Source organism: Podarcis raffonei, chromosome 1 (genome assembly GCF_027172205.1).
Source record: "Podarcis raffonei isolate rPodRaf1 chromosome 1, rPodRaf1.pri, whole genome shotgun sequence".
Classification (NCBI taxonomy): Eukaryota; Metazoa; Chordata; class Lepidosauria; order Squamata; family Lacertidae; genus Podarcis; species Podarcis raffonei.
The window spans coordinates 114,814,733-114,824,792 of NC_070602.1; the positions used below are offsets into that span (position 1 = coordinate 114,814,733).

The 10,060-nt window shown below is 41.1% G+C and overlaps 1 long non-coding RNA gene across 1 annotated transcript; it reads right to left on the reverse strand.

The window, feature by feature from the left end:
* Positions 1-4,717: 4,717 nt before the first annotated feature.
* LOC128424276 (uncharacterized) lies at positions 4,718-9,389 on the reverse strand. The gene is made up of 3 exons (XR_008332976.1): positions 9,237-9,389; positions 7,901-8,190; positions 4,718-6,463 (listed from the first exon to the last, which is right to left on the reverse strand). It is a non-coding gene; the product is annotated as an uncharacterized LOC128424276 (long non-coding RNA).
* Between the last annotated feature and the right edge of the window lie 671 nt (positions 9,390-10,060).

A 10,060-nucleotide genomic window follows, 5' to 3' on the forward strand; every position in this document is an offset into this window, starting at 1 on the left:
ATCACAGCACTTCAGTTTTACACGATTGTGGATAGATTCTTCAGCTATTAGATTATTTTATATTACTACCCTAAAGACAGTTATATTCAGTCTCCCTGGGCATTACGGAAGACTACATTCTACACTGTCCAGCAAATAGATTGTAGGGGGGAAATAAAGATTGCCTGAAAATGGCTTGTATTTGTAAACAGTTCTGCGAGAACATTGTACACACTGTATATCAGCTTGTCAGTGTAGTATATTTTTGGAGTTTATATGCACCATCCCCCGCTCCTTTAGCATTTTCAAGTAAACAGGTCTTGGAATAGAAATATTAAATATTAAGATCTGAGAACCTTGGAGAAAAAGAAGGGAAGACAAACTGTCACTTAAAAGACAATTCTGGTTTTGAGGCTTATAGCTGGAAGGTGTGTGTGTGTGTGTGTGTGTGTGTGTCTTCTACACTCAATGTCACCCCAGGATCATTAATAAAGAAGAGCAGTCACAAAGTGGTATATGTGGAAACATCTCTGCCATCTTTATTATATATTAGAATGTGTAACAGAAAACACACGCCACAGTTTAATTAATACAGATGATTAAGAAGAAACCATGGTGGACCATTTGAGTCCTCTGCAGGTATTCTTGTTCTCTTGTTTGTTGACACAGGAGTAAGAATGAATGAATAAAACTTTATTTGCATCAGCCATCAGCCATAGCAACAAAAGAACATTGCGATATAGACAGAACAAAATAAAAGTCGATTATATAAAACACAGTTTAGAGTCCTGAATCAGCAGTCAAATAGTGGACCATATTCTGATTGCCCAGCTAGAACAGCTGGGTTGAACAGCTAGAAACCTTGCAACCTTTGCAGTCATCTGCTCCTCTTGATCTGCCAGGAGAAAAGACACTGTGGCGGTGGTTGGGTGACCTGGAATGGACAATAAAAGAGGGGTGATAATCTCGTTCCACAGGTCTTTTAAAGAGTGCACGCGAGGAGGGCATGTGCCACTGATTCAGTGCTGCCATCTCTGCAGGGACATAAGCGTTTTTCTTATGGAATCTGTTGGAATCGACTCTCAAGTATAGCCGAGGGGAGTACATTACAGTGGTACCTCTAGTTATGAACTTAATTTGTTCTGGAGGTCCGTTCTTAACCTGAAACTGTTCTTAACTAGAGGCATGCTTTCGCTAATGCAGCCTCTTGCTGCCGTTGCGCCACCAGCACACAATTTCCATTCTCATCCTGGGGCAAAGTTCTCAACTCGAGGTAACTCTTCCAGGTCGGCGGAGTTTGTAACCTGAAGCGTTTGTAACCTGAGACATTTGTAACTCGAGGTACCACTGTACAGGAGTAAGGAATGAGGGTGTTCTAAGTAGCACTCCTCTCTAGTCTTTGTGTGAATTGCTCAGCTGTCTGTAGTGATGGGACCTTTACACATATAGCTGCACACACAAATACTTTCTTGCAACCACAGAACATCCATTGTGTAGGGTCTGCAGCAGATGATAGTGTGGTGTGGGAGTGCTCAGCTGATCTCCGGTTGCTGGGTTGCAGCACTCCAGGAAGGAAAGGGAGAGGATTAAGGTTGGCAGCAAGGTTGGTGGGATGCAAACGAAGCAGCGGAGCCAATCCAGTGTTCCTGCTGGTATGTTTGCACCATGATGACACCTCACCCCTCCCCATTCTGGTATGCAGCGGTGATGTCCCCTGTTTTCCCCCAGGAAATGTGGAATCTTATGCACATATACCACACAAAGGTTATATCAGAAAAATGGTTGCACTTTTCATACAAAGAAACCTGCTGGGAAACATGGGAGGAAGAATAGGGCTTTGGTGAGTTAGTCATTTATCTCAGGCCAATATCAGAAGCCTTGACTGATGAGAGAGGAGTCTATGATGTAGCTCTGTTGGGTTTCCATGTACAGGAGTATGCCAAAAGGCCCAGTGTCTATGTCCCCTTGTTCCCCCCCTCCTGCACATGGTTAGCCACTTCCAGCTGGATAGTTTCTTGTTGTTTATTAGGGACAGGGTGTTACATCACATGCTTTCCCCCCACAGTTGACAACACTCCAGCAGTTCCTTCTTGGGGCACCTGTTGGATATAGTTTGAGGCATCACCCTGTGGCCTCTTGAGTTTCTTTCCAGGAACTTCTCCCTCCTGCGAGAACTCCAGTCAGGCCGTCTCTCCACCACCCCTTCTCTTCCTCCTCAGTTGTAAGGAATTCGGAAGTCCTACCAACAACAGTTGGGTCCTTCCTGTTGTTGTTGTTTTAATCTGTCTTGTTGTCAGGCCTCGCTGGAGAGAGGAGGAATGGCTTGGCCTGTCTGGCTGCAGGCTTGTCTTCCAGCCATTCTCCACCAGCAAGTGTTGCCAACCAGAGCTCTGACCCTGCACGTATAATTCCCATAATTCCCTTTGACGAGGGATTGATTGCTAAACCACTCAGAGAGTCAGGCACACCGGGGGGGGGGCACTAGGGGGCGCATTGGAAGATGGCCGACAATACCATCTCTCCGACCCACACAGGGTAATTAAGAGGCTGTTATGGGAGTAGGCAGCCTCCCTTGTTGCCCCAAGGAAATGGGGAACACTGCCCTTGCCTGCTGTGCCCATAAATCACCCCCTAATTCGAAAGAAGGGGGTGAGGGCCATAGGCAGAATGCCCCCATGTGGACCTCGGCTCTCCTGGACGCTGTCTCTGATCGTGCACTAGCTGCAGCAATTTGGAATAATTAATTACAAAAGAAGCAAATGCACATATTTCAAGTGAAGAAGGGGAGTGAAGTCTGCTAATTTAAGTGACCTCTGCGAAAGAAGACGACGGGTTGGAGAAACAGGAATATTTTACGATGAAGATACACCAAAGGCTGGGTATGTTGACAACGGGACTGAATGGGGGGGAACCTTTTTTACTTTCCTTCTATGTGATTTACAAGAACCCCTCCTCATTAGAATCGTCGGTTGAACTGACCCAAGCAGGATGATTAAGGTCTGTGTGGAGATAAACTTTAACCAAAAGTATGCTTTATGGAGATCGAGAAGCAATAAGAGCTTTTGGAATGGCGCAGCAATTAATTTGGAGTCTCCATCTTGCCAAAGGGAGGAGGAACGGACTTGTTTTCAGACTGCATTCCTGGTGAATCTCCTCAGAGGTTTTGAGAAAGGAGGCAGATTGGTGAAGATTAATGACGCTAAGACTGTTTTGATGTATAGAAGTGATGTTACATGGAAAACGTCTGGATATGGCTACTGGATAAAAAATAATAATATCCACGCAGGATTACAAACTGTCTAACCAGCTTGCGGAGACTATCAGAGGTCACAAAGAGAAAGGAAAAATATATGAAAATAACAAGAGATGTGGAAAAACAAGAAGAAAGGACTGGATAGTACTGATAACATCATAAGGTTAGATTTGTGGACATTAAACAGAAGTAAGAAGCAAGAAGTTGATTGGATCCCCTTCAGAACTTGAAATATGGGTACCCCCAACAAAAATTTAAAATCCGGCTGTGTAATTTGGAATTTATCTAATTTGGTTTGATTTGATGTGATTGGTCAGTTAATAAAAAATATTCTTAAAAAAAAGAGAGTCAGGCGCACCAACTAGATATTTGTTTTAAGGGAGCTGGGCCTCCTCAATCTTCAAGTGGCCCTATATGCATGTGATGTCATGTGCACAGCATGTGGTGCATGGTGTAGGCCCAGTGTGTCAGGCTTTGGGGAATCAGCTTCTTCCCCCGTGGCGGTAAATAAGAAAATCCAGCAAAAGGAATGTCTTACCAGTTAGGTTCTTTAATAATCACAGTGAGAGACAAAAGAACACGTCTCCCTAGAACGGCGGTGCTCCAAATTAAGGCTCACTCTGCCCTTCTGTCCCTATTAATCTACATCACTCCTACGTCTTGTAATCTGAGCTTGTACCGTCTGCGCTTTCTGTTCTAACACTCACTGAGCTCTTGGTGGGGAAGGTGGGGGTGAATGCTGTCCAGAGACAGTGAACCTGTAAACCCTCTCTCTTCCAGTGTTTCTTCTCCTAGCTGTTCCCCATCCAATATTTCCTAGCTTCTGCCTTCTGAACTAAGGCCCTCTGCAAGCCACTGTTCCAAATCTTTAAACACCCTTAACAAACTACAGCTCCCAGAATTCTTTGGTGTAAGCCATGACTGTTTAAAGTGGTATCATAGTGCTTTAAATATATGGCGTGAATATGACCATACACTATTCCTACAATTTTGTCTGCTGGGGGGGGGGCTTCATTTAAAGGATTATGCTAAAGAGTAGTGGGTTGACTTTAGCAAGTGTTGGAAAATGGTGGCACTCTGGCTGCTGACATTAGGCATGTGAGGCTCCTGCTTCTTCCACCATATACTTTTTAATTCCCCAACATGCATCCATGATGGTGGGGGCTTCGTTTACAGGGTTATGCTATGCCCTCTGTTGTTGTTGTTGTTTAAGCAAGTCAAGCTGAATGTCAGAAATTACCAGCAGGACATCTAGCCTGTTTTGCAATGAGTGTATAGTTTAGACCTCTAGTCAAACACAGACAGCAGTTTAGCTGTCGAGGCACTATCACTCCCGTGAAAGGTGAGATGATTTAGAGGCCGGGAGAAGCTTAATTTTTCTTGATCACCACGTGCAACCTGGAATTTTAATGGCAGGCATAATTAATTCTTCTGATGTTAATCATCAGGGCTGGACTCCACAATTATCAGCCTTGTGCAGCTGGGGCATGGTGCAGACATGAAAAATTAGGAAAATGAATCCGTAATAGGGTGGCAGATTTAATCTGCATCGTGCAAAACAAAGTTGAAAAAGAAGGGAGACTGGGAGAATTTCAGCCGAAGCTTCTGTGCCAATAAGTGCTGACAGAACTGAAAAATGTTGCCGATGTCCAAAGTGATTGGTAATTACCAAGCCATTGAATTTTTTATTGTCAATTTATCATTGCACCAGAGGTTAAATTTAACATCTTCTTCTAAAGCCATCACTCTAGGAGGAAGGCAAGCTTTGTATCACGTGATCCCAGGAGTCAGTGAAAGGTTAATCAGGTATTCCTTTAGCTGGCGTGTGCTTCCAAATAATTCTTCCTTTTTGTGTCCTTGTATGAGTGTGTCTCTGCCGGGGTGGAGGGTGTGGGGAACAGATTTAATTTTCGCATTAACAGCACCTGTGCATTTCAGTTAAACATCTGACTGCATTCCTCAGATGCATCTCTGGTCCATACAATTTCCTTTCCTTAAGGAAAAAAAAACACATTGAAATTTTACTTATGGGGTAATACAAGGGAGGATATTTCAGAGCTTCTCACTGTGTGTTTTAAATCACATCTTTAGCTGCCCACAAATAGAATCTTAAGCGTCTTGCATCTCAGAAATGCCTCTTTTCTGGTCAGAAATCTTTTTTTCATTTCATTTCAATTTTGCCTCTTCGTTTCCCTAATGAGTCATAACTGGATAGTTTATTGTAAAGTGAGGGGCCTATATTTTTTACAACGGAAAGATATTTTTTAGTTGTAAGCAATATGTGACATGTTTACATGCCTTGTGGAACTCCTAGAACAATGATGCTTCTTAGAGAAAAGGAATATATAGGATGTTTATGTGTGTTTTAATATGGATTGCCCCATAGTCAAAACATGCATGGCACAATCCAGACAAATTTAAGCACTGTAACAGCAGCAGCCTAGGCATATATACTCAGAGGTAAGTCCTATCCTGTTCAAAGTACATTATGCTATTTGTGCATAGGTTTGTAGTCTTAGTCACATTAATTTCAGGGGAAGAGATATACATCACAAGTCTATGTATTCTTACTCAAAAGTAAGTCTCAGTACATTAAATGAAGCTTACACCCAGGTAAACTTGTATCAGTATTAAGCATGCATTTAATGCTCCACCTGAAATCAGTGGGACGTAATATGCTTGCTATTGTTTTGATAACACACACAAAAAGTTTAAAATTACCACAAGATTCATACTAAAATTCCCTAAATGGGGTTCTGATATCAGGAACCAATCCCAGCACTTGTAAAAATCTAATATATCTTCATAAAGTTAGTGAGATTATTTTCTTTAGCAGATTGAGTTACAGCCTCCATTGTTAGCTCCTCCCTCTAAACAGGAAATATGATTTTTTCTAATCATTGCAGTTCAGCCACTTTTTAATATGATATGAAATTCACCCCTTGCCCTCATCGCTCGCTCATCTTTCCACAGAGCAGGCACCGGATATTTTTTTCTTGAATTCTGGGCTGTGCTCTGTTGAAAAGGAATTGTATGCGCTTTCTATAAATTAAATATGGAAATGACCTTTAAGGGGGAAAGTTGGGATCAGGATCAATGTGTGCATTAATTACTGCAATTCATTACCCAAATAAACACTGAGCCTTTCTTTCTTTCTTTTTTTCCTGGGTGCAAATGTTGGGGCAAAAGATGTTTGCAAGAGACAAAGGCTTTTGATCCAGCTATGTTAATCTGCAGATAAAAAAAGAAAGGGAAAGAGTGTGACTTCAGCTTCAGTGTGTAAGCTCCTCTGGGGATATCCTGGCTGGGATCAATTCCCACATGCAGGCAGTGAATTATTGATGCTGAATACAAAAGCTAGTCATGTGACCCACACCGCTATCACCTAACAGTCCCCTGCACGATCTTCATGTTCTGACACCCTGCCTTTTTATTATTAAACTCAACACACAAACCAGCACCTCTATTCTGATTTCTCTTATAATCAGAAAGATAATGTCTCTCGTTGCAGCTCCTCATTTATCTCTCTGTGTGTATATGGGAGAAAACCCAACATGAAAACGAAATCTTTAGCACCCTAGAGCCCAAGCAGAAGCCTAGAAAATATATAGCACGCACGGTTCTATGGGAAAGATGCAGTGAATTATTGAAAGGATTTCCTGCTCGTCTTCTGAATTAGTATCATCTGTTCCTTCTTTTTCTTAAGCAGAGCCACTGCACAAATGTAATTCGCCCACCCCCTCCTCGCAGTGTTGGGCTGCCTTCCTTTATAGCCTGATGATAAATTGTCACAGGAAGGTTTTTTCCCCTACAAAAAAAAAAAAAAGCCCCAACGACGAGGTATGATTTTAATTCTGAAGGGTTTTTGCATAGCAGCCATTGCTTACGAGAGGGCATAGCAATACACATTAGACCGGAAACTTCAGCTATTTTAATTGGATGCCATCCAAAATCGCAAGTAATTAAGAATCAATTTGAGGCCATTAGTAAGTGAGGCTAGCTAGCCAGTGTTGCATATTTCAGAAGAGTTAGTTTTAATGAGAGGAGTTCCTGGATTGGGAAGAGAGGAGAAAAAGAAAAGGGGGAAGCGGAAGGGGGGGACGCACCAGAGAGAGATTAAAGATAGTGTAGGGACTGTCTGCTGCTTAACTAAACAACTAATGGTACATGGAAAGATGCTGAACTTGTAGTCCTCTCTAATTGATCTACTTACTGTTCTTGAGGAAACTTTAAAAAATGAATGTAGGTATTTACTGTGCATTAGTGGCTCAATACCTATTTATAAACATTAGAAATGAGTGCATCCCTCAATGCCTTTCTCTTCACCATGGAAGCCTAAGCTGTCTCTTTTCAGACATATCAAGCTTACGACCGTCAAGCCATTTGTCCTCCCTGGACTTGGTAGCCCCATAGTTTCCACCGCGTTGTCTGCAGATTGCAATGTTAAAAATAGCAACAACAACAAAGGATTTAGAGAGTCATAAATTGGGTGGGAAGAAAGCTATTGGCTCGTCTGCCAATTCCGAGGAGTTCATTTGATTCGTAATTGAACCTTGCTCAAATCTAGATTTCTTCTCCTCTCACACACGCTCTATTGCTTAATGATAAGTTTTAATTCGTTTTAAAGAAGGGGAAAAGGGGGAGAATGTTGGATTATTAGATGCTCACCTGGGCTTGAAGGTTACAGTCTGGAGGGATGAAGTTTCATGGGAAGAGTTGCAGATTTACTATAGGAGCGGCAGTGCAATAAATCAAGCACACAGACCTGGGCATGGTCTCAATATTTCCGTTGCAGACCTCACTTTTTCCATGGACGTATCTCCTTACAAATTATTTGGGCCCAGTTTTTTCATCTGAGGTAAAACATACACCAATGCCACATTACCGTTACCGGGTTGTTATTTGTTTATACACCACACAATGGCGCAACCCTTCGGAGAGCTATTTGTATTTCTATCCTGTGAACAGAAAAGAACATTGTTCAAAGAAGTGCTGGCGTTACTAAGATTAAGGGTTACACTCTTCTTTTGAAAAGTAAATATAGGTCACAAGAGCATCACTCTCATATGACCTTAGCAGTCACAGATTCCCTCAAAGTGATTTTGTGTGTGTCCCCCCCCCCATTTTTTATTCATTTTATAACACAAATAAAAAAACACAAACAGAAAAGACAAACAATACTTGTCATATCCTTATTTTTCTAAACATTGTTAAGTGGGCTTCCCCAAGTCCCACCTATCTGATTTTCATTTTACTTCATCTTTAGCAGTTTACATATATCATAATTTCTAACCATCTTTTTTTTAAAATCACACTTAAAATAACTTCACATTTTATCACTTACAAATAATACTATTTTAAAATACCCTATCTTCTGCTTCTAACCCTACAGCCTATATCCACTTCCAAAGCTATTCTAAGGTTTAAATATTAACATATTTTTTCAAGTATTCCTTAAACTTCTTCCAGTCTTCTTCCACCATCTCTTCTCTCTGGTCACGGAGTCTCCTGGTCAGTTCGGCAAGTTCCATATAGTCCATCATCTTCATCTGCCATTCTTCAATAGTTGGTAAATCTTGTTTCTTCCAATTCTTCGCTAACAATATTCTCGCAGCTGTTGTGGTATACAGAAAAAAAGTAACATCCTTTCTGCGGATTTCACCCCCCCTCAAAGTGATTTTTGGGGGAAGGGGGAACGAGGTGCTGGTACTCATATTTTGAAAAAAAATATATGCCATGGGTGCCAACACAAAATGGCTGCCATGAGCAGCAAAAATATTGGTGACAATACTACAGTCCTGGTCCTTGGAACTGTAGCCCTATGAGGCATCTCTGAACAACTCACACCACATTTATCAAACTATGAGGGAAGTGGTATAAGAGTATGTTAAATGTATGGTGTGAATGTGAAAAGAAGAAGAAATTAATAATAAAAAATAAGAGAAGCACCAATAGGACAGAGCTAAATGGGCGCTAGAAACCAGCTTAGAAGGACATGCTGTACCTTACGAAATTGAGAAAAAGCATTTCTCAGTCATTTCATCTGCCTCAAAATCAGCTATTTTGTTTAAGTTATATCTCATGGGTGGACAAAATTCTGTTTGAGGAGAATTGGCTGCCATTTTGTTGTTCTGGTTGTTTTTATTACTTCTTTATTTTGAGAAATTCAAAATGGCTGCCAACTTCTTTTTTAAATGGCTGCCTCTTTTGCCACCCACTGATGGTGTAATACCCCTCCTTAGTAAGGGCATTTGTTGTAGCAGGCTTGTTTAAAATATGACATCACAGCACATCATTCCAAACAACCTTACTTTTAAACCTGAAAAACTTATTTAATGTTTGGTTTTATTTTTATTTTAAATGTTTTTGCAGAAAGCCAAAGACACTTTAACCAAAAGAAGATGCAAAGATTTTAAAGGCATCTCATATTTTCTTATTCTTGTGTTGGGGAGAACCAGAGATTAATAGTGCAGTCCTCTGTGGGTAAACAAAGGTAAACAAAGTTCAGTTGGACTTATTATTGTTATTGTTATTTTTTAAAAGAAAAATGGTCTCAAAGAAAATCCACCAGCATTTTAGTGCAAATTTATCCCAATAAACACATTTTTGCAAAGCAATTTCCCCTAAAATAATGTGTTTTTGTATTGTATGTTATGTTCACTAATACATTGTTTTTTTTATGGACACTTTACTCCAGGCTTCCTCATCCTCGGCCCTCCAGATGTTTTGAGACTACAATTCCCATCATCCTTGACCACTGGTCCTGCCAGTTAGGGATCATGGGAGTTGTAGGCAAAAAACATCTGGAGGGCTGAGGTTGAGGAAGCC